This window comes from Neophocaena asiaeorientalis, unplaced genomic scaffold, assembly GCF_003031525.2.
Source record: "Neophocaena asiaeorientalis asiaeorientalis breed wild unplaced genomic scaffold, Neophocaena_asiaeorientalis_V1.1 scaffold182, whole genome shotgun sequence".
Lineage (NCBI taxonomy): Eukaryota > Metazoa > Chordata > Mammalia > Artiodactyla > Phocoenidae > Neophocaena > Neophocaena asiaeorientalis.
Genome location: NW_020174648.1, coordinates 4,819,714 through 4,846,273, shown reverse-complemented (window position 1 = coordinate 4,846,273; position 26,560 = coordinate 4,819,714). Strand labels below are relative to the sequence as shown.

At 34.8% G+C, this 26,560-nt stretch overlaps 1 protein-coding gene and 1 non-coding gene across 2 annotated transcripts in view; both read right to left on the bottom strand.

The window, feature by feature from the left end:
- COP1 (COP1 E3 ubiquitin ligase) overlaps positions 1-26,560 on the bottom strand; it is a 269,589-nt gene that overhangs the window by 32,981 nt on the left and 210,048 nt on the right.
- LOC112408969 (small Cajal body-specific RNA 3) lies at positions 1,469-1,609 on the bottom strand. Its single transcript, XR_003005050.1, has one exon.

Here is a 26,560-nt window from a genome sequence, read left to right as displayed (position 1 = left end):
TATTTACAATAGCAAAGATATGGAAGCAACCAAAGTGCCCATCAATAGATGAATGAAGATGTGGCATGCACACACACACACACACAATGGGATACTACTCAGCCATAAAAAAGAATGAAATCTTGCCATTTGCGACAACATAGATGGATCTAGAGAGTATTATGCTAAATAAAATAAGTCAGAGAAAGACAAATACTGTATGATTTCCCTCATATGTGAAATGTAAAAAAACAAAATAAAGGAACAAACAAAACAGAAACAGATTAACAAGTACAGAGAACAAACTGGTGGTTGCCAGCGTGGAGGGGGGTTGGAGGATGAGTGAAACAGGTAAGGGAGACTAAGAGGTACACACTTCCAGTTATAAAATAAATGAGTCATAGGATTGTAATATTCAGCACAGGAATATAATCAATATTATAATAACTTTGTATGTGACAGATGTTAACTAGACTTATCATGGTGATCATTTTGTAATGTATGAAAATATCAAATCACTATGTTGAACACCTGAAACCAATGTAATACTGTAAGTCAATTATACTTCAATAAAAAACAAATTTAACAACAGGCATAGGCACCAAGCTATCATAAAAAATCATACAGCTATACCATTACATATCTGATTGTCCCTGTTTTTAGTATACCCTTGGCCACAAAAGTGCAGAGCAAAAATAACATAAGTGAGTAAAAAATCATGAAATGGTTTATTAAAATGAAGAACAGAGTAGAATAAGGACTTCTAAAGAGCCTAGAAAAATAAGACTACTTACTCAACAATGGTCTAATGCAATAACTGGTCAGAATAAGAAATTTGGGATTTCAGAACCACCAACAAGGATTCTCACACAATTAGTTATAAATAAACCCAGCAATGGCTTACATACCCTGGTGCTGTATATCACACCTCAGTGCATCAGAAATGCCACGGCAGCTCCTTCCCCTGTTCCCGTACCGTTCCCCACAACTTACTGCAGAACACACACGATGAAAAACTAAGATTTCAAATTTAGTACTAGGTTAATACTTGGTAGCAAGCTTTTCCCCGGAAACAGTCATTCCTGAAATTTGGTTATAGACTTATAAGATTACATAAACTGTATTTTGGAAAAATCACTTTCTTAATGACAAATCAATTCTTAATGATTCATGGAAGCTAACTCTAAATACCTTCGTATCTAAAATATTGACTGACCTTTTCTGATAACCCTGGATTAGTTAAGCCAATGTGGTCCCTCAGAAAAATAATATTTCTGTGTTCATTCTACTTCCTGGTTATAGTTTCCTTAATCAAACAAAAAAATAATAATATCTAGTTTTTAGAAACGATAATATACCTCAAAAACTAGTTAAGATGGATGCAGAAGTAACCACACCTGGTAGTCTGTTAATAATGTAGTACACTTAATCAGTAGAGATAGTAAACAAAATGGCAAGGAAAGCAGTACTTGGAGTGTTGGCTTTAAAGGCTGTATGGAGGGGAACGATCAGACTTAGCCAGCTGTCCTAAGCCAGACAGAGACCTCCATGTTAATGTAGGATCACTGCAATTTGTAGACAAAAGGCATTTTTTCATTTGTCCACATGGTTGGTTCCTGCAGGTTCCATTTTTGCTGTGCTTCATTATTAAGAAGGCTTTTGTTATCCAGTCTTTTCTATACCAACCTCCTGTCTGCATCAAATCCTCATTTTAAATACACTTTAACGCATTCAAATAAACTACAGGAAAAACAAAAACAAAACCCCCCCCAAAACATCATGATTCAGAGAATAGAAAGATTAAAAAGGTACACTTAGCATACAAACTCAAAATGATCATTATTCAGGAAGAAAAGGTTGTAAAAACCATGTACAAGAGAAAGAGGATTGAAATACACAAAAATATCACATCATTTTCACGACTCTTCCTTCGTTCCAAATCTTTCCTAAGTCTTCTCCCTTCTCACCAAGCAGCCCAATCAACTTAATTTTCCTTGCAATGCCAGACAACTTCCCTCACGTATCAATACCTCTTGACCTTGGAAGCGCTCCTGAATAAAGCTTGAGAACAAGGTGCTTGCAATGGCATATCTGACAGGGAAAAATGACTCTTTATTGCTGATTAATATAAAGGAGGGCCTCTGAGCATGGAACTATGCATTTCTAAGGGCGCTATTTGCAAAATTCTTCTAGAGTACTCTGGCAAAGCTGTTCCAAGAATTCTGTACTATTTTAGGAATACCGTGTAATGCAGTAGAAACAGCAATTAATTTAAGACAAGGAGAACTGGACCTGCATTTTGGTTCTGCCATAGCACAGTCCAACCCTCTTAGAAACTCAATTTCTTCAACTATAAAACAGATAATCTTAAGTACTGCATAAAATTTTTATGAAGACTCAAAGAAAACACAGTAACGTACCTAACCAAAAAAGATCTGGCATATTCTAGGCACCAAACAAATAAGTGGCAGTTTTTCTTATTAAGACGTTGTAACCTAAATTTCTTTACAATTAAAGGGCAGTTTTCTCAAGTATGACTGTACTACTGTATTATTTTCATCACCAGATTTATGATCTTATAAAATTGATTAAAAACATAATGTAGACTCTGCAGATTAAGACTTAAATTTTATCTTAACTGTAACTCTTTCCTAGAAAATGAAGTAGCTTTTCTTATGGCAGTTGCTAGTGTTGACATTTTTTGCTCTCAAAGTAGAAGCAAGAAATATAACTAAGGCAACACTAATGACGTACAACCTTAGAACCAAATACACTTGAATGACAGCTGGTACAGGGCATTCTATAAGTGCATGAGTACCTGTGAGAAACCAGAAACCAAGGAAATGAAATGGTTAAGAGAGGGATAGAAAAGTAGGGGTTGGGTTGGGACAGGATGAGAGGACTTAGATAAATGGAAGAGAGAGGACAAGGCAATACAGACATATAAGGAACAACGATGAGCACAAGTTCAAAGGTAAAAATAGGAATAGGATGGGACAGTGAAGAAACTTTTCTAATGGATGTTTTGTGCTTAAAAAAAAACAGAAGTAAGGTTGGACAAGTAGCATTATTCTAGATTCTTGAAAATCTTGAACACAGGCAACAGTTTAGATATGATGCCTAAGATCAAATACACAAGGAAAAAGGAATCATTAAAGAAGCAGATAGAGGAGTAACAATTAAAAATCATGTCTAAGATTATACTTATTTTAAAGGTTGACCTCTTAATTAATTACTACTAAATTTAATTCTGAGCTAACCTTTGAATCAGTTCTTCTATTATACTTTTTTCTATAATTGGAATTGGATTTTTTAAAGGCTCATATTTAATAATGAGGGCAAAATATAATTTTTTTTTACTAGACAAAGGTATCTGAAGTGAAAAAGTTAAAATAATTGACAAGTTCATGTAATATATTTATCAAATTTTCCCCTAATTTTTAACGAGGGCCAAATATACAAGTTGGAGTTACATGCAAATATTGAGTTTGAAAGAAACTTTTCTGGATCAAAGGCAATAGTAATAAGCAATGTTTCACTCTATCTGAATTCCTCTGAAAAATGATTAAGGACATAAAGGGATTAGAAGTAATCTATGGGAGTGGGGGTAAAAGAAGAAACAGCAATGGGGAGACAAAGTGCATAAATGAATGAAAAGAGACAAATATAGGAGATATTTGAAAAAAAGTATCATTGTTTGATGAATAATTAGAAAAAAAGATAGGTTGATAAAATCGAATTTGTTAAATTCAACAAATATTTACAAAGCAAATACAATAAGGGGGAAAAAACTCAAAAACTGTTATCTTACAACACTTTACTACATATGAATTCCATGAGTAGTGTCTTAAAAATGGAGGTTCTGAAGCTTCTGGCTTGGTGATACATGGAAGTGATGAGAAGATGGCTTGCACAGAGAGGGCACAGAAGCCCCATGCCTTATACCCCCACCAATACCTTTCCCTATGCATCTTTTCCACTTGGCTGTTCCTGAGTTGTATCCTTTATCATACATTGATAAACATTTGGTCAAATTAGGCTGATTAAACGTAAGGATGTGCGGCCTTTTGGGAGATAGATCTTTGACTTAAAGCTCTGATGAGCTTTAAGATCCTGATTTTCCACAAGCACCAGAAGAATGTTCTAGCCTTTATTTCTGCCACTGAGGAGATCAACAAGAACCCCAGCCTACTACCCAATGCTTCCCTTACAGTCGGTCTTTAGAGCTTCCAAAGTGATCAACTTCCAAAGGACCCTTGGAAAGCCTCTTTATGTGGCTCTTGGAAGTGTTTGAGATAGTACCTAATTACTCCTGTGAAATGAAGAACAGGTCTGTGGTGGTCACTGTTAGAAACACTTTAAAAACACTTTTTTTCCCCCTTCCCAGATGAAAACACTACTGGATCTCTATAAATTTCCACAAGGCTGATTATGTAGGGAATGGAAATCTGCTTCTTTCATGTAATACTAGGCTTTTTTATAAAATGAAAGAGAATTATGCATCCCATAAAAAAAAAACAACAAAAAATGGAGCTTCCTGGGTCTCTCCCTCAAACTCTGGCTTAGTAAGTCTGGGGTTTAGAAATTTGCATTTTTAATACATAACTCAGGTAATTAGTAATTCTGAAGTAGATGATCAGTAGACCATACTTTGAAAAACACTAGTATAGATACTGGAAACTCTCTATCAATGTTGAACTCAAAGAAAGGAGAAATCTGCATCTTTCTACTTTTGGTCAGGGGGCTGGTGAGAGGGAAGTAGAGAGAAAAGATTTACTTGTTTGTCTGTTTGTTTTAATTTACTGAGTGCCTATTTACCAGATCCCATGCAAGGCCAACATAATACCAAGATAAATAGGACAAGACTTCTTAACCTATGAAAGCTTTTGAGTTCAACAAGAATGATTATACATGTAAAGGTTATTCGTAATACTTTTACAAACCTATATAAATTTATTTGGTTAAAAGATATTATATTCAGTACTGGTATTTGAATTACACAAGTGGCTCACAGAAATTGAGAAGTAAAGTTAACTTCCCAAATGGAAATCTACGAGAATTTAAAAGAAATAAAATGGAATGGGAAACAATATTGGGTTGTTACCTATACCAGTGTAGTTTACATACACTAGTAATTGTCTTATTCTTCTCTTTCCTTTCAGTCTCCTATTCCCATATTTTAAACTAGTCCATGAAAGTGTAAAGTACATGAAATCAGCACAACTTCACAGAATACAGTTCTGAACTCTTTGCCTACTTTTTCAAGTGACATTATACCCCCAAAGGGTTCAAGTAAATCTGAGGTAGAGTTTTTTGAATAATGAAAATTATTCAAAAAATGTTAACCTTTACTGTATGCAGAGCCACAAGTTCTTGAACATTACACATTTAAAGATATTTACTGTTTATGAAGTGATGGGTAAAAAAAAAGATAAGAGCTGTTTTTATAGGGTAACTCTGTAAGATTTAGAGATAAGGAAAAATACAATGGACTTCCTTATGAATCAGGAGCTCCCTGTCACCAAAAGTGTTCAAAAAGTTTGAAGGGTACTCCATTAGAAATATGATATAAATCATTTCAACGATGGGCAAAAGGTACGGCTAGATCAATCAAATGGCAGTCATCCGCTCAAAGAACGCGCCACTACTTTTGTGGCTACAAAACCCAGCACTGTACCTTAAAGGGCTTCCAGTCTAATGACATTACAATATGTAACAAATAGAGGTGCAGGAAAGGGTAACTAGGCAGAGTGAGCATCAAAGTCAAAGGCACAAAGGTTAAAATTCAAAAAAACAAACAAAAACTCCATCAGCGGTGTTTGAGGATCTATAAGCAGTTCAGTGTTGCTGAGGTATAAAATAATGCCTATGCAAGTGGTAGGTGACCATACTGGGGAGGTAGGTGGGGGGCCTGATGAAGGAGGGTGTTGTTAGATGTCACATCAAGAAGCTTAGATTTTATTCTGTAAGCATTGGGACTCCACTGAAGGAGTTTAAGCAGCGCAGGGTAAATGAGCCTGGGACTACTGAGAAGTATCTGCAGGGAATGATGAAAGCCTGAATTAGCGGTGTCAGAGTAGCAGGGGTAGAAATGGATGATGGATTCAAGATATGTTAAAAAGAAAATGGGATCGCATTTGTGCTTAGATCACATACCAAAACTTAAGATTCCAGTTTTTAATGGTTAAAACTTTGTACTTGAATAAATTTATAAAATGCCAAAGAATAGGACTGTGCTTAATAAAATTAAAAAAAATCAATCCAACATTTCCTGTGATAGTAAATCATAGCAATAGCCTATATTATTGGAATTTCTACAGCAATTCATAAGTAGAATGCCAAACTGGCATGAATGTGTGTCTTCACACCTGTCAGCTGCATAAAATAAATCTGGCAAATTTTTATAGAAACACCCAATATTTGAGATTAAATAATCAAAAAGTTCCTAATGGTTAAGACCAGATCACATCACAATTTCTGGATAGCCTAAATATTTTCCTCACACTTTTAAAATTCTCGCCTCTGGCTAAAGGTATATTGAGACTTTCATTAGAAAACTAATTTCAAATAGATGATTCCATTGCCACTACCAATTCAGATACTGGATTGCCTTTTGTAATTGAGATTACTTTTTTGTCACTAGATTGAATGGTTACATGTAATATGGGGGGGGTGGTTACGGATGGATATATACTGTAAATCGTATTTTGAAAAAGTAATCATCTCTAAAATGTTACAAGAAATAAAACATCTATTTACTCTTAACATAGTTCTGAAATATGCTGACAATACACAAGTTTAAAGAGCAAGAACAGAAGTCTATGATAACTGATTATTAAAAACCCCTTATATTTATTTATATCTGTAGACGTAATCCGAGTCTTAAAAACTAGAAAGCTGAGCTTAGAGATGGAGAAACCCGGAAAGAGTACTGCTCCTGTGCTTACAACAAGAGCTAGACAACCTCAAATTAATGACATTTCTTGAAACTACTAGAGAACTGCGTCACAGGCACAATAAGCGAAAATGAGAAGAAACTGGCAGCTGCAGGAGAGACAATACCAGAGTATTTGCTTACCTGGCACAGAAATAGTTGGATAAGCCAGTAGGGAGATTAATGTTTAAGAAAATGCTACAGGGTAGCTAGCATGAGCACGTGAGGCCCGTGCTGCTGTAAACAGTGTGTGTGTATGGGGGGGGCGCAGGCGGTAGAATACTCTTCAAACTTTTCCTCCATGAACTCCACCAGGGAAGGCTGGAGAGAATCCTGAGAAACCTCATGTGGTGTTGGCTGGAGGAAGGGACTAGCGACCCTCTCCTAAAACCACCCTGGTGCACATCTACTATGTCTCTACCATGTCCTACTTGTTTTGAGAGGAACGAAAATGGAACTTTATGTACTTAAACAGAAAAAAGAATCTTACTGAAAAATATGTGTGTAACTGGTCATGCAAAATGTACAGTTACTGTATTTTCTTAACCATTGACCTACTAAGCTTCCCAAGGAAGGAGCTTTTGTTTCAAGATTATTACATCAAAAAACTCACATGATAATGCAAAGCAGTCAGCAAGGCAATTATGCACAGAACAATAAATGATTTTCCATTTACAAAAACAGCGAGTATATAAAAAAGCCAATATATATAAATAGCTCAACATCCTTTTTTGTTACTTTTTACCTATATAATAACACAAGCATTTCTGCAGACTCTCAACCACTGCGCCACCAGGGAAGCCCTCTTTTTCTTATATTCCCTATAAATACTTGCAGAATCTATCACCAGGCATACTGAATCAACAGACTGTAAGACAGGACACAAATGATAGATTCAGTCCTTTTATTTCAAATTCAGATATTTCACTATAAACGATTCTTCCTACAAAGCTCCTGTTAAAACATGCTTTATATTTTTTCAAAGTTATATTGATAACCCTTGGCATAACCCTATAAAATATACCTTTAAAGATAGCTAATTGAGGTTGAAACTTATTTTCACAAACACATTTAATATCTTAGATGGGAAAAAAAGATATTTTTATGGTCTTATTTACCTGCTCTTGCTTTTTATTTGTGAGATTATGCAGATTATTAGCAATTTTTATGGAGTTACTTTTTAACTATGTATTAGAACTCTTCTGTTCTATACATAACATATGTACCGTGCATAAACGTAATGTCATGTGAGTTAAAATGCTTGTTCACAGCCAAAAAGCTCATTTGAGTTTTACAACAGGCAATAAATCTGGTGTTACCTACTTTTATACAAGATGAGGAAACAAATAAACAGAGGCAAAGTGATAAGGTTTCTCTCTCTCTCATAAAATAAGAGATAACACAAATCTAGATTGGAAGAGGTAGAGGAAAAGAATAAAAGAATTAAAATAAAGAGCTTCTATACAATTATGCTGTGACTTTTTCTTTGTTTGAGTCTGTCAAGATATATAAAAATTAATGTAAACTTCATACTAAGTGAATTAAGTCAGGGAAAGACAAATATCATATGATATCACTTATATGTGGAATCTAAAAAAATGATACTGAGATAGGAGGTAGATGGGGCCCTGGGCTGGACAGCTGGAGTTTGTCGAGCGGAGTAAATTGGAGCTTTGTTTTCCCTGACACTCCAAAGACAAAGTTAGGCCCGGAGCTGAGCTCTGCTAGAGTAAAGAGATAAGATGACCACATCTATTACCTCCCCAACTGCACATGCACAGAAAAGCTCCTCAGGGGTCAAAAAGGGAGGGACACGACCCCATAATAAATGTTGTCAAATCTCCCACAGGCCTCTGCACTGAAATCCATCTTGGCAAAAAGATGTGCATGCATGTTGGAGAGATTTCTAGGGCAGGTCAGGTGTGAAAAAAGAAACAAGATAACTGGCCAAAGGTAAACAAAGACCTGGAAGAACTGCCCTATATAAATGATTTAACCCCCTCTTTACTGCGCTCCTCATTAGGGAGGACACCCGCACCCTTTCTCTCTGGGTGTGTATTTCTGCCTTGCTTCTACCTTAAATAAATAAACTGTTTCTCTGTGTGCTCTCCCGCATGTTATGCTGTATCTCTAATAATAAACTTTGTACCTGTTTTTGCCTCTTTGAGGAATTCAGTTTTCAAATGGGCAAGAGCTGGGGGAACTTTGCTTCCAGCCTCTAGCCCCTGGTGATCTAGCGGCTAGGATTCCTGGTTTTTTCAGCCAGGCTACCCAGGTTCAATTTCTGGGCAGGGAACTAAGACCCTGCTTCAAGACCACTTGCTGCTGTCTCTTCGAGATCAATACAGATGAACATTCACAAAACATAAATAGACTCACAGATATAGAGAACAAATCTGTGGTTACCAAACGGGAAGGGAGGGGAGGGTAAATTGGGAATTTGAATTTAACAGAGACACACTACAAACTAGTATATATAAAATAGATAAACAACGAGAACCTACTGCATAGTACAGGGAACTATAGTCAATATCTTGTAATAATCTGTAATGAAAAAGAATCTGAAAAGGAATACATATATATATATATATATATATACATGTATATACACACACACACATATACATATATATGTGTAACAATCACTTTGCTATATACCTGAAACACTGTAAATCAACTACATTTCAATACAACTTTTTAAAAAATAATGTAAACTTTAAAGTGAGGGCAGAAAAAATATTTATAATTTTTAATAACTGGTATTGCTAGTACAATTTAATTCACAGCCCTATCAAGACAACTTGCCAGACTACATTTTTTCAGCACTGATTTTTTTTTTTTTTTGCGGTACGCGGGCCTCTCACTGTTGTGGCCTCTCCTGTTGCGGAGCACGGGCTCCGGACACACAGGCTCAGCGGCCATGGCTCACGGGCCCAGCCGCTCCGCGGCACATGGGATCCTCCCAGACCGGGGCACGAACCCGCGTCCCCTGCATTGGCAGGCGGACTCTCAACCACTGCGCGACCAGGGAAGCCCAGCACTGATTTTTAATTACTAATGTTTTGATCCCTTTTTGGAACCCAATAAAAGCAACAAACTCTCTTTTTAGAAAAATAATTACATGGACATGACAAACTTTTTCATATGCTTTTAGCGGGACCTGAAGATCCTTGTGGGGTGGGTTCCATGAATTCAAAGTGAGTTTTTCATATTCTTTCAGCTTTTCACATGCTTTTAGTGGGACCTGAAGATCCTTGAGGGGTGGGTTCCATGAATCCAAAGTTAAGAGTTTTGTACTAGAGGAACTGAAAAGCCCCAAAGGACCATAAAGAGTAATCAAATGTGGTAACTGCTAATCTGATATACACATTTGATTTAATAAGGAGCTTTAAGAAAAAAGCTCAGTCCTGGAAAACCAGTCAATTGTATCAACTAACTCAGCACTAGTCTGAAGTGTCAGAATTACCACTCATTCTATCCCTTTTAGTATTTCAATATTAACAGAGCAGTGAGAAGGGTGCTAACTCATGAAAATATTTAAAGACTATTAATGTACAAAACGTGAACACTTCTGCATCTGTGCTTTCACTTTACACATAGGTTAAGTTGTACAATCAAAACTTCGGAGCAACGTTAGAAAGGGAAACATCAATCTATGATTTTTCCATTTCATAATAATCCTTTAAGATACTAAGTGATTAGAACAGAAACTCTTCATTAGAGGAACATGACAGAAGCAGAGGTTATTAAGGTGCAATATAAACTAAAATATAACACTTTCTATTAATCTGTGGCAGTAAGAGTCTATCAGAACATTCACTGATATTTCTTGCCAATTAATGCAAAAAATAATGCAGTAATTACAGTAACAGAAATATCACATTAAGAGTTAATTAGTAAAGAACATGGGAACAAAGGATGTTCAAACATTTTAGAGAGGTTTTTTTAAATGACATATTTATTTCTCTTTCCACTGTTATTTGTAAAATATTCATATGTAAGAGCTATAGTCCTTGGAAGGTGTTGCAATTCACTCAATAAGAATTTCTAAAAATAGTCAAAATTCATTTTTTCTTTGAAAACTGCCTTTAGTAAACTTTTTGCCCCATCTTCTCAACATCAAGAAAGTTTCTATTCTGAGGTGAGTTATGTCCAACAGGCAGAGGATTTCTTTCCTTGGGGTTAAAGGACACCCTGGAATTGGAAGCAGTTATTTCATTTGTGAGTTTAAGAGCTGAATCAAGAGAGAAACAATGCAAACCAAAGAGTTTCTCAGACAGTTTGCTGCACATGACATAAAACAAAGTTTGATTTGTTGGTTGACTTACATATAAACAATATGGTCTTACTATAAGCATATTTGTCTTACAAATGGCCACTGGGAAACAGAAATCTAGTATACAACTCCTTCAAATTAAACAGGGAAATGAAATTCAAACATGTTAAGTGACTTACCTAAAATGAAAAAAGCTAATTAATTGCTATAAACCTAGAGGCATCATCCCTTTAATGAAACAGTAGATCTTGCCAATTTAACCTCAAACCTATCTTCCAAATTCTTGAACCAAAAGGAAAACCCTGTCAGCAGTGCCGTTCTATTCTAGACTACGGTATGCACTTCTGCTAGCACTACCTTTGTGGGTATTTTTTTAACTAAACTAAAACTACAAATAAAAAAATTGAAGCCAGTCACTCTTCTACAGTCCTTTACAATTGCACAGATAAGATTCAAGGTTCTTAACAGTCTAGAATGACCCTTAAAAATCACTCCTAATCTACCATTTCTCACTTCATTCCACTTATGTCGTTAAGTACTAGCAGTCTCTAAACACACTGCACTCTTTCATATTCTCAAGCTTTTGCACATGCTGTTCCCTCTGTCTAGAAATACCTGGAATAGATTTGGATAACTTATGCAAATAGTAATAAGCAAGATACTGAAACAGGATAGATACCCAAATGTTAATTTCCCAAATTTTACACATTAATTTATTACTCACAGTAGCTACCATTTATTTACTATATGCAAATGTTCCATGTGCATGATCTCATTTGTTTCCTAACAACACTTTAAATATTCATATTAACCCACTGCAAAAATGAAGAGGTAGACTCAGAGACGGTAAGGAATTTTCCTAAGGTATCATAACTAGTGACAAAACCAAGGTTTATACCTAGAGATCAGATCTCAAAGACTGAGCTACATGAAAATATAAACATATACACATGAATCATCTCTCTTTATCCTACCATCATCTCCCCTCCCCAAAAACCACTGTTAGCACAGTTAAAGGAAATTGCAGTTTAAAAATTGGCCTTTTTTGGAAATCAAAATAATAACAGATATTAAAAGCTAAAAAAATATCTGAACACTTTGTTCCAGTTTTTTCCCTCCACTTATGGGATTTTATATTACAAACATAATATTACCAGATAAAAGCGGAAAAACAATATGTCCGAAAACAGCACAAACTTAGAATTGAGAAAAAATCAGAGGTAGCCTAAGTGTTTAATAATAACAGACAAATAGTAATTGATAGTATATATAAATGCTTTCTACTAATATTACGATGCAAGGTGAGAAAATGCTTAGATGTAGTTAGATGTAAAAAGCTAGATACAAAATGTACCTGTACATACTGTAAAATTAAAATTGTAGGCTGAAAACTGAAAGGACAACATCAAAACGTTAACTGCAGTTCTGTTCAGGTGGTAGAATTACAGGTCGTTTCCCTATTCTCTATTTTGTAAAAGTTTTGATTAGTGGAGAAATACATAACACTGTGAAGCGAAGATGTTAAGGGCCAAGAAAGGTCATTAGGTTTCTTGAATAAGATATAACTGGATTTGGAGGGTCCAAGTGCTGAAAATGTTTCTGCTTTGTCAGACATTACTTTATACATTACAACAGGCTGAGAAGGAAGCTTGTAGTTTTTTTGACTCTACTGATATATAACTTGTATATTTTAACAAGAATAATAAAAGAAAACTGCACAGGGGCTTCCCTGGTGGCGCAGTGGTTGAGAGTCCGCCTGCCGATGCAGGTGACACGGGTTCGTGCCCCGGTCCGGGAAGATCCCACATGCCGCGGAGCACCTGGGCCCGTGAGCCATGGCTGCTGAGCCTGCGCGTCCGGAGCCTGTGCTCCGCAACGGGAGAGGCCACAACAGTGAGAGGCCCGCGTACCGGAAAAAAAAAAAACCAAAAAACCCAGAAAACTGCACAGTAATTCAAACGCAAATTGTCCATGCAAAGAACAAAAAAAACCTCATGCTTATTTTAAAAAGTAATTGCCACTTATCAATTAGTGAGAAACATGGCACCGAAACTGTATGAGAGAATCTCTTCCTAAAGGTTTATTCGCATCTATTCCGAGCCAATAGTTTCACTCTTAACTTAGGTTGATGAAAACCCTTACATCTAAAAAACAGGGCATAAAAAGCTCAAAAGTAAGTTATGTTTTTGATAAACCTCATCCAATAGAAAAAATACACCTTCCAACAATTTACTAATATTATCAACAAAACAAAATCTTTCCCCCACATTAGTTGTATTAAATGAGTACGTTGAAAGTTAATGACATTTACACAAAGACTAACAAAAAACGAAAACCCCAAAACCTCCAAGTTATTAACCTTGAACAGTGATCTTTTTCTCCATATCCCTAAAATAATGATTTGGAAAGGATAAAGTGAAAAGGAAAAAGAGAAATAAGTAAGAGCACACACTAAATATATAGAACAACACACACTGGTCAAAATTAAGTGGTTTTCTTCACTCTGCTTCATTACAGAATGACTGAAAACTGGTGTTTAAAAATGATGAGTACTCTGATGAAGAATATAAAATCTACAGGGTAACCAGGCTTTTCCCTACCAATAAGACCAGTGAAATCCCCAAAAGGAACCTACAATTTGTTTTGCTATCAATAACTTATCCTTTCCATTACTGAAGGGAAACATAGTTGTCAGATCTTTAAAATCCCTCAAAATGTAAAAGGCATAGAATTAAAAGGTCTTAACCCTTTATAAAACAGAAACTTTGAGGAAATGAAAATATTCCTTATAAATAGAGATTCCTTATTGAAATTTGAAGTTCCAAGGCTAACTTATTAATTGGAAGAGGCATAAACCCTCTTATATTTTATTCTTTTCAAAATATAAGATAAAAATATTTTCAAATGTAAATACCCAAATAAATCTCTAGATCAATTATCCATTCTTATTAGTTGACATTTTGGATTACTCTGAACCACTACAGTCTTCCGTTAGTACAAACATCAAGGATTATCATCTGAACTACAAATTTGGTTAGTAAAAAATTATAAGGGCTCATGAGTATGTTTTGTGAAACTTAAATGACTCTTGGCTGCTAAAAAGAGGGATTATATATATTCAGTTACATATTTCAAACTAGACAAAGATATTTAGATACTCTGGCACGAAATAAAGTATTTTAATTCCTATTTACCAGGTGATACTACTACCATACAATCCATAAAGACTTTTTTTGAGAGATAAAATAATTCTTATCAATTTTTTTTAAAAGACAAACTCTTGGGTCTCCTAAAATAAACCAATGTTTGGAATGTCGTGAGAAATAAAAAGACACTAAAAGAAAAGACAGGGCTTCCCTGGTGGCGCAGTGGTTGAGAGTCCGCCTGCCGACGCAGGGGACACGCGTTCGTGCTAAAAAAAAAAAAAAAAAAAAAAACAAAGAAAAGAAAAGAAAAGACAACTACTACTATTTTTCTCTCCCAATCTCTGGAAAGCAACTTACAAAGATATGTGTGGTGAATCACAAAGCCATAGCTCTAGATACTTAGGATTTAAAACAGCAAATTAACAAAATGGAACTGAATCTTGAAGTCAGATTGATGTTTTATACAATCTATTCCTAAAGCTTCCTACTTTCATCAGAGAGTCAAAGATCTTGAAGGCAAATACAAGCATAACTAACTACCTATTTAATTCTCAACAATGTGTAAATACTTTGTCATTAAAACCAAATGATTTAGATTTATCTTCTACCTCATCTTCATTTTATGGTTGGCTATCACAGTTCAAATAAAGAATCTATATTTTCATCGAAGTTGATCTTCTTATCTACAGAAAAAAAAAGGACTAAACAAGGCACAAAGTTAAATGGCTTCTTTACAGCAATTATAATAGACTGACTCTTCTACATAATCAAATTATTCCTGTGTTCAGTAGTAATAACTTTTCTACCATTCTGGGAATAGCCAATGCCTACTTCTGATGGCTTTAAGTGGAAAAATGCTGCATAAAATGGGATTTAGGATACAATGGAGTAATAAGAAATAGAAAGGCACAAACCCCTGTAGGGATCATATCAATATAGGAGACTGTCATAAGAACAACAGAGATTAGTGTGAGACTGTGGAAGTAAAATACAAAAATGTATTTCTTTTCCCCAGATAAGATGCAAGTTTGAATTAGCAGGAAACACTTTTCTCTTAAACAGTTGCTGCCCTTGGTTAATTCTGCTTTAAGTAATTGTTAAATATATTTTTATTCAAATAGAAAAGAATAATCACATTTTTTCATATATACACTTCAGCATATGAAACCAATTCAAGTAGTATTCGTTAAAAACGTTTAAGTCAAGGAAATGATATCCAATATTCATTCTCTTTCCTTTCACTACTGCTACGGAAATTTGTAGGAATTATCAAAAGATAAATATTTAGATACCAAAGTTAAATTCCTTCCCATCTCAAAATATTTTGGACACTCTTAAACATGGTGGGATGACAATGAAAATTATTTATAGGTTAATGGCATAACTCAGAATGCACTCTCAAATTAGTATATTTCTTTTTTCCCTTAAAAATGGCAAAACAAAACCCAAAACCAAGTAGCTTAAAGATCTGTGTCGATTCTATTCTTCAAAATTGGCATACTTCAGGACAAAAACTATTTTTAAAGAAGTATTTAATGAGGAAAAAAATTATAAGAACCATTCTAATATAAGTCAAATTCCAGTATAGTACATATAAAAATGAAAATAAGGAAATATTTTAAATATCTGTTGACCTACAGACCCACTAAATTATTTTGTTGATTTCATTACATTTTCACCATAAAACATTTAATGCAAGAAATGTTTTCACAGGAACTGTCCATACAGTAGTGCACCTTAAGGTTAAGGAATATTTACACTTAATGTAGATTTAGAGAAGAGATAAATGACAGGTTTGCTTCAGTTTTCCACAACCTTCTTGTCTCCTCTATTTTCTACTCCCCTACCCCACTCTAGTCTGGACACTAAGGGATGAGTGGGGCACTTAGGAGAAGATGGGAGCCACAGTCTTCCTGGAAGTCAGGGTCCATGCTCAGAATCTTCTTTCCTTCCACGCCCAAGACAGACAAGAGTTCATTCAGATTGGCCCTCTTCCAGTCAGGAAAATTTTCTAAAGTGTTATAAACCATCCAGCTAGAGGGAAGAAGAAAGGAAAGGAAAGATAAAAGAAAAGGAAAGAAACAGAAATGAAGAAAGGAGAGAAGAAAGAAAAAGAAGTTCCTATGTTGTCTTCTCAGTGTTCACTGAAGAATTTAGGATGAGAAATAGTTTATAAATGTGGGAAATCAATATACATTAAAGGTAGCTTTTTTTAATTAAAGAAAAGAAAAAAGACCGCATCTTATTCTTTTGTGTGTTTCTTCCTGAAAAGGTAAGGGAGTAGCAAAATCTAACAGACATTAGGTATTCATAAGTATAATTATCCCCCCTTTAACAGATGCTTGAGAACCATTAATGCCGCTTGGTTATCATGTGTACAAATCTCCAGTGGTAACATAAGTCATCTGTTTCCAAAATTGACTGTTCACATAATTTTCTATGGAGACCTGGGGAACTTTTCAAAATACAAATCTCTTCTCTCTTCCCCTCCTCCCCCCAGAGTACGGACTCAGGGGTCTAAGAAAAGAACTGTTTTATTTATTTTTTGAAAGATCCCAAGGTGATTCTGATGATCACTTGGTTTGAGAATCACTGCGATAAATAAATTTTATCATAGATGCCTTCTGCATTTTAATGGACACAGATTGGCTTTTCACATATATTTTAGCTTCCTTAGTTTAGTGCAATCTGATGCTCTATACACAGTTTAGTAAGTCAGAGAGGGATGCCTATCTCTTGGATAAAAGCATATATAAATTGGAAAACAGATATGTAAGTCTTTTTGAGGGAAGACTGAATTGTGAAATAGTACAAATGCAATGGAGAAAGGGAAGGACTGGTAATAAATACCAATTCCTCCATAGGTGCAGGCACTTTATCTCTCACCTCTACTCCAGCATTTCCTTGGTTTCAAAAACCAGTATTTAATTAATCATGCAACAAACAAGGTAAAGGACAAGTCTGAAGGATTGTATCATTCATTACAAAAATTATATATTAATGATACATTATGTGAAAACCATCTGCTTAGTGGTAATTTAAAAATGAATGTTACTAATAGCAAACACTTTAACTTTCGCTATAGGTCAAAAACTATTCTAAACCCTTTATGTACATTAACTTATTTTAACATTATAATAACCCTAAAGGGAGGTTATTACTATCATTAGCACTATATAGATGAAGAAACTGAAGCACAGTGTACTTAAGGAACTTGAGCAAGGTCACAGAGCTAGTAAGTGGAAAATCTGATTTTAACCTCAGTGGTCTGGCTCCATAGTCTTTGCTCTTACTCTACACACTATGATGCCTTTTTTCAAGTAGTTTGCAAGCCAGCAGAGGATAGGAGACATGAACACAAATAACAGTACAAGGCAGTGTATTAATTCATTCAGGAAATATTTTTAATGGATAGGAATCATGAGAGATTTAGGTGAAGAAAAGATCTCCATGAGAACACAAAGTTTTAGTTAAAAACACTTCACAATAAATGTTTCATTATATGAAGTTTTATTTGTTAGAAATAAAGACAGAAAGAATATATTTCACTATTTGACTAAAAAAGATGCCCTTGCCTAATATAATTATAACTTTGTACAGTATGGGTGATAACATTGTTAACAAATTCCCAGGCTAAGTTTTGCTGGATTTGGTTTCAAAGGAGGGAAATCATTATCCTGTCATCCTTCACTATTGAGTTAGAGAAACTTTCAGTATGACTTCTGGTGTTTCAATCCACAAGAGAAAAAAACCCACCCTTAATAAGCAAAGCTTTTTCTGAGGATACAATGTGTACACACACACACACACACACACACACACACACACACACACACGTCACTTTTGAAGAGCTATGAGAGTCTTTAGTGTCATTTACAAGCATTGCCTTTTACCATTAGATATCTATTTAGAATTGGTGACCCAAGGCTAGATAATCTTGTACGATGTAACAGCCTCAGCGGGAGTCATCAGGGACTCAAGGTCTGCCTCCAACAAAAATATGGTGTCCCTTTACACAGACATGATCACTTAACAGAAAGTAATTTGCATTCTTGAATTAATTTATATTTCATTCCAATAGTTTCAGATAAGAATTATTCCACAGAATTGTTCCACAGATACAGAACATATATAATCTCCTTTACCTAACTTCCAATCTCTGAATAAAGGCAGTGATGATAAAAAGACATGACAGAAATAAAGAATAAGAATATTGCCCAAATTTACCTTTGCTTTGTAGCATTACTTTCAAGGTGGATGTGGGGTGTAGGAGGTAATGGAATAGATATAAATGACTAATACCAAATTGCCAAAGGACTATAATTATAAAACAATATCTCAGTTGCATAGTATTTCCTTTTCAAGCAAGAATTTCTTAAGAAACAAACAAGCAAAAAACCCAGTTCTCAGTATGTAAGCACACAATTTGTAAAAAATCAAAAGTTAATGTTTTAGAAAATTGTTTATTGAAACAAATGATTAAAGAAGATTATTTTACTAACAAGATATTTTCAAACTGGCAAAGATACTGACATTATATTCCATGTTTTATGGGCATGGTCAAACTGAAACCCCTGGACTTTCTCAGTGCAAGACCAAATGGAAATAGATTGTTCTAGAAGGCAATCTATCAGTTTTAATCAGAAGCTATATGAATAAAGCTATCCATTTAATAAATCTCAAGTTCTCTTCTAAAGAATTAATTAGAAATTTAAAGATTTATTGGAAAAATATTCAAGAAGTAGTAAAAAGTAAACATGAGTATCTTCAACAAAACAACAGTATACCAGTTATGGTAAATCCTTAGACTAGAATAATATGGAACCATTTAAAACACTCTTTACAAAATATATTCAGACCTGGGAAATGTTCATGACAAAGGCAAAAGGTAAACAATACATGATAATATATAAAATATTCACTGTTATTGGGGAAAAAGTTCCTTTGAGTGGAAAAATTACATGGTTAATTACATTAAAATGTTCATATTAGTTATTTCTGGGAAAAGTGTTATCTGATATTTTCTTGTTTTTTGTTTTTCTAAATTCTCTAAAACATACATGTATTTGTTTCTTTCAGTAATAAGCTACTATAATCATTAAAAAAAACCAACCCAAAACCTAAGAGATAATGTTCCAAGATGATCGCATTATTCTCCACCAATGCGCTTGCCAGGGAGATTCACTCTGACTCCATACTCTCCTAATATAAAGCTGCAAAAAACTTTTTTTGAATCAACTCTAAATTAGTTTAAGGATAATTACTTAGTTAATGAATTATCCAAATCATATCACTACTGCCTTTCAGGAGGAAGGGAGGGAGGGAAGGAAGAAATAAATCTTTTGTTAGTCCACATTAATACCTGCTAGAAATTGTGAGCAAATAGAATACTTTAGAAAGAAAGATTGAAACTAGAACAAACATGAACTGTTGATTACAGACTTTAATGATCCAGATAATGGCTGTGTCCAGTAAGTATCAGACAGCAAACATTACTACATCTGGACAGAAGAGGTTAAAATAAATTATGAGGTACTTTTCAAGGAAGTAAAGTCACAAAATGAATTGAAATTGTAGTCTAATAGCCCACCATTCTCTATATGCAAAAGTATAGTTGACTGCTGTACATGGAAATAAAAAGCAAACTACACTTATTTCAAAGATAGTGTAATTATTCAAATGGAATGTATTTGGATGTTCAATCATATATGGATATAATACATTCAAGTACACAGTTTTAGAATTTACAATTGTTTCTTCAAATAAATGAATAGTAAATTTCTTTTATTACATCAAGTTAAACAAGCTCATTTCATCTATATTTTAAAAATAAGCAGTGGGGAAATTAAATTCCAAAGCCCAAATAAAAATAGAGTGATATGTGGTATTCCAAGTAGTTATTTCTCACAAATTCCGCCTTCTTTTTTAAAAAAAATCATGAAGTTAAAACTGAAATAGGCAATGCAAATAAGATTTACTCTTGGAGGTTAAAATCCTAAGAATTTGGCAATAACAGAATATCCATATGTCAATAATTCTAAATTAATAAAGTTTAATTAAAATATCTTCAAATGAATTAAAATAATAAAGTAAAAACAATATATAAAATGAAGGATTCTGCATTCTTCATTAGTATAGAGTAACTATTACCATCTCTAAGTATTCTAGAGAGGACCTATGTTGTAAAATAAAAAAAATTCTAAAAAGAAGCATTTTCAATACAGTTCAAACAAAACTTATCTTAAAACTCCTTTGAAAAGTAAATGTGGTACAAGAGGTTGTGGCACTTTAATGGTAGAAATGCTGGAGCCACTACCTTTGCAAGCAAAGCTAAAGAACAAAGGACAGAAGACTGTCAGCAAAACCTAAAGTGACTGAATAAAACTGCTTTTAGAAACAGGGAAAGTATTAGGAAGAAAAAGAGAAAGGACAAAGTACTGTCCCTCAGATTAAAAGAAACAACTTTAGACATATTCTCTGTCTTTAAACAGAAGTAATTAAAAGCAAATATTGTAAGCCTAGAAGAAAAAGTAGACTACATGGCAAAGGTGAAGGTGGGAGAGAAGCATCCTGCTAACTTCCACAGCACTGTGAAATAAAAGGAGAAACACAACAAAATGAACTTGACCAGCATCTTTAAAAAGGACAGTGTATAGCGTTCTTTCCATTTTATATGCAGAATGGTAGAAATAAAAAGAGTAGAAATTATATATAATCTTGGCTGATTACTCAAAACAGGACTTGAGATTACTGGTTCATTTTCAGCCAAAAGTAGCCAAAAAGAAAAATAAATGTATCTAGATTATAGGAAAAAACAAGGTTAGACAAAAATTTAATCTGCAGGCAAATATCCTAAATTTTTATAAAACCAAGATACTGTCTTAAGAGAATATATCTGTTTGTATTTGTGCCTTTTCCTCTACCACTCATTCTTAATTTCTCATTCCCTCCCTATGACTAAATCACTACCATAAATGGTAACATAAAGATATATGCAATTTTTATACCATCATTAATTGAATAGTTTTATGCTTTCTATTCATTCATACAGTAGATTTGATATACCACTAATATACGTCCAAACACTAAAAAAACTTTCAAAGTTAACCTATTTCATAAGTGCCCTTAAACTGATCTCTTTCTTGTGATCAAAATTAGGTAGGACAGAAATAAAGCATAGAAAGACAATGAAATGTTTGGCTACTGATTTCACGTCTTAAAAAAGTAATCTAGGTGAGATTAAACATTGTATTATTTTCTTATTCCCCAAAACAGTTCTCTGTACTTCACCATCTCTGTCTCCCTTTCCTAAAACCATTCCAGTCAAACTTTTGTCTTACCACTCCTATCATTTTTTTGCTCATCTTACTTGTATCAGTAGCATCTGACAAAGCTTAACCAATTCCTACTTTTTTTTCTTTTTAGTTGTCATGTCTTGTAACTCTTTTCTAATTTATAGGTTTCCTTTCATCTCTTTTTCTCCCTTGCAATTTATGTGTTGAAGAAACTTGATTGCTTAACAGTTTCTGATAGTCTTGGGGATTTTTCCGCTTCATTACCATGGTTCTTTACCATGTTCCTTTTTCCTCTGTATTTCCTGTAAGTGGTTAGGTTTAGAGGCTTAATCAAGCATGGGTTGAGTTGACTTCACAGGGTCCCCTCCTTCAGGAGGCCCAATGTATGGCATCTCTCTCTCTCTTTGTGATGCTGTAGCTGGATGCTCAGATCCATTGGTTAGGTTGCAAAATGAGATATTCAAATTTTATCATTACTGCTTTCTTTTCTTTTTATTGTTTTAAAACAGCTTGAGATATAATTCACATACTATACAATTCATCCATTTTAAGTGTACAATTCATCCATTTTAAGTGTACAATTCAATGGTTTTTTTGTATATTCATAGATATGTGCGACTATCACCACGCTCAATTTGAGAATATTTCATCATGTCAGGAAGCAACCCTGTACCCTTTAGCTATCATCTCCCTATCTCTCGCCCACCTAAGCCCTAAGTAACCACTAATCTACTTTTAGTCTCTATAGATTTCCCTCTTCTAGACTTTCATATCAATGGCCAATTCCTCCTCCTTGAAAAACCTTCTTCACTTGGCTTCCCAGGCACCAGTTTTCCTACTATTGATAACCACTCCTCGGTCTTTTTGTTGATTCTTCCTCATTGCCTAAATCACTGAACATTGAAGTACCCTCAAATAAGGTACTCATACTACTTCTAATCTCTGATTACACTCCCTTGGAGAGATCTTATCCCATTTCTTGCTTAAATATCATATGTTGACAGCTACCAAATTTATATGCCTAGCCCCACAATCTGCTGTGAACTCCAACTTGGCAGGTCCACTTACACGGCAAGTAATACCTCAAACTTAACCAGTTCACAACTTTCCTGTGAATCCAAAATTGACATCTCCACTTAGTATTTTTAATAACTCTCAAATCAGGCCGGTCTAGAGGTCAACTCCTGGTCTTCTTCCCTGATCTTCTCCCATAAGACAGTTCCTCTGGTAATCTTCTCCATCTTAAGGAATGGCAATTCCACTCTTATAGATGCTTGGGGAAAAAACTTCAGTGTCATCCTAGACTTTTCTCTACTGTTCTCCACATGTAATCTATTGGCAATTCTATTTATTCCAGTTTCAAACTATGAACAAGATCTGGCTACTTCTCACTGGCTTATCACTATTTAATCTTACCTGGATTATTACAACAGCCTTCCTGATTCCTTATGTCTGTTCTCTACAAAACAGCCAAACTGATTTTTAAAAAATTTAAGTCATATTGTATCACTACTTTGCTCAAAATCTTACAATGGCTCCCAACTCCCAGGAAAAACAAAAATCCTTACAATGGTAAGTGTGCTCTATTGAAACAGCTCTTCTTCACTGCTCTGAAATTATCTACTACTCCCCACCTAGACCACTGTAGTACAGCAACTCTGGCCTTCTTTCTGTTCCTGGAACACTAATCGCATTCTTACTTCAAGACCTTTGAACTGTTTACTACACCTGGAATACTCTTTTCCTACATTTAAATATGGTATACATCTTCATCTCCTTCTAGTCTTTGCTCTAATTCAGCTACTCAGTAAGGCATTGTCACCACCAATTGAAAATTACAACTCCCTACTCTAGCACCCCCATCCCACTTTCCTGCTTAGTTTTTCCCCAAAGCACTTGTCACCTTCATACATATGTATTTTTTTTGTCTGCTCCAGCATATAATATTCTAAGTCTCCTAAGAGGGCCAGAACTTCTCACAGTTTTGTTCAGAGTTTATCTCCAGTATGTAGAACTGTGACTGCACATACTAAGTATCTGCTGAATAAATGAACAAAGGAGTGTCTCACTCCTTCTGCCTCATATAAAATAAGGAAATGAAGTTATTTTTTGTAGCTAATCAAAGTGATAGTTATATAAAAGTCAGATTTAAATTAAATCTGGAATGGTACTAAAGTGAGTTACAGAACTTTTAATCTTTTTATTGTGAAATAAACAAGTTCCCTGGTGATGCTGCTCTTTTGGTCTAGGTAGCATACTTTAAGAACTTACTTTGAGGGTCATCCTATGAACTACAATATGCATCCTTTCAGTCTAACATTAATTAGTTCTTTTGCCACCTTCCTTGACAAAACAAGGACTTGAGAACATTTTAATTACATTTATTCTTCTGACTTATGTTATTGTCAAGTACTTAATTCTATGTGTATATTAAGTCCAACAAGACATCATTGCTTTACACAGTCGACATGCATTTAGATTTACTGCATATTTACCATTTCTATTGCTTTCCATTCCTCTCTGCATGTCTTACCTTTGTCTTCATTTTCTGCATTTTTTTCTTTCTGCCTTAAGAATTACCTTTAAAATTTTCTTTAGTGTAAGTCTGCTGGTGGCAAAATCTTCATTTTCATTCATCTAAAAATGTCTTTATTTTACCTTTGTCTTGAAAGATTCTCAGTGGATATGGAATTTTAGATTGGCAGGTATTTTCCTTCACACACTGAAGATCTGGCTCCACTATCTTTTGATTTCTGCTGCTTCACTGAGAAGTTGGCTGTCAGTCTAATTACTCATCCTTTGAAGACAGTTTTTCTCTGCCTTCCTTTAAGAATCCCCCATTGTATTTTATTTTCAGCAGTTTCACTATGATGTGTCCCACCACCAGCAGGGGTCACAGGATCAGGCGCAGTTAGTTTTGATCTAGCAGCTAGTTAGCTTTATAGAAGGACATAAGATAGGATATTCAGCATGCACAGCATCTTCACACTCATCAGGAGGCTAAGCAAGTATTCACATGCACAGCTTCTTAGATCAAACCACACAGAGTGAGCACAGCTGCCAAGGACAGCTGAAGTGCAGGTGGTTCACCTCAATACAGAGGTGTGCCTTGGTTTCCTGCCAGTCTTGTATCGCTCTCATTGCACAGATGTAAGGCCAACATGTCAACTCACAATTCTCTCAGTCCAGAGGCAATACAGATGAGGGTTCATAATAAATTTAAGAGATAACTAGCTCTTAGCACATAACATTCCTTATTTGTCTTAATTTATTTCCACAGAAGAGTGCTATGAGAAGGAAGACTCAAGGTCCGATTTTCAGCAGGCCTAGGTCTGTTCAGGGTCCAGATCTGATATTAAATCTGTACTCACAATGTAGGTTTCAAGTCATTTATTCTCTGGGGTATGAAGGCTTACTGAATCTCTGCCTTACTGTCTTTCATCAATTTTGTAAAGCTTTCAACAATAATGATTTCTAATATCTGCTTTGGCTGTATTATTTCTCTCCCCTCCTTTTAGGTCTCCTATTGAATATGTTCAACTTTCTTACTTCAACCTCTATCTCCTTTCTCTTTTTTTTCATCTCTCCATCTCTTCATTTTTTGTCTCTCCATGCTTCCTTCTGTATATTTTCTTCTTTCCTAAAAGTTCATTAATTCTCTTTTCAACTGTGTCTTATCTTCCATTCAACCCATCCACTAAGTTCTTAATTTTGGTAATTATATTTTTTTAGTTCTAGAATTTTCATTTTAAAAATACTTTTAGGGGCTTCCCTGGTGGCACAGTGGTTGAGAGTCCCCCTGTTGATGCAGGGGACACAGGTTCGTGCCCCGGTCTGGGAAGATCCCACATGCCGCGGAGCGCTGGGCCCGTGAGCCGTGGCCGCTGAGCCTGCGCGTCCAGATCCCAAAAAAAAAAAAAAAAAAAAAAAAACTTTTAATTTCCCAGTTGAAATTTTCAACCTTGTCTTTCATCTTGTCAGCATGGTTATTTTCAGGCTATGTGTTATAATATCCAGAGCTGCTGTGATTTTGTTTCTATTGTTCAATGCTTATACTAAATTTATTCATGTCGTCTTGGCTTTTCCTGTGTCTCTTTATTTTTTGTTGTGTCCTAGTTATATTTGCAATTTTGAAAAACATAAAATTCTGAGATGATCTTCTTTAGAAGGTTTTCTTGCAGAGAGGATTTAATTTTGCAGTTGTTAACACTAGCAATCTAAGATCACCTCAATTTACTCAGGATTGATATGATCTGAAGTTGAGTTGCAAAATCACTGGGGGCTTATCCTCTACTGCTTTACCCTAGAGTAGGGCCCTTTGGGGACCTAAACCAAGGTAAGTTCACCCATATGGTGGTGAGCACTAGACTGCATTCCCTGTGCCCCCATGAAGCTACCATAAGTACTCAGTCATTCTACCAAAATTGGCAAATGCTCCCAGAGGAAAAGAATACTCAAAAGCCAGGCTCACATTCCTAGACTGGTAATTCTTTTCTATCTTGTTTACTTTCCAATGACTTAAAACAGGTTTTGGTTTTTTAAATATATATATTGAATACTTGGTCTAACTTTTCCACTTCTACTTAGCCGGAGGGTTGGTCCAAATCACCTAGTCTGCCATCGCCAAAACTGAAGTTGAGTAATAGAACTGTAAACAAGATAGCTTAAATATACCTATTAAACAGATGTCTTAAAGTAACCATCAAGTAGAATTTTTTGGTGTCAAAACTAAAACCAAGTCAGTACCTAAAAAGCTATTTTTAAAAAGATGACATTAATGCATGACGAATGTTCACAAAATCAAGACAATAAAAACGATTATTTCTTCATGTAACTTATGAGAAAGCCTGCACTTTAAAATGTATAAATAAATAACAAGTTTGAGGAAACTGTTTTTTTGGGCAACCTAGAAGTGCAACTTGCTTGTTAA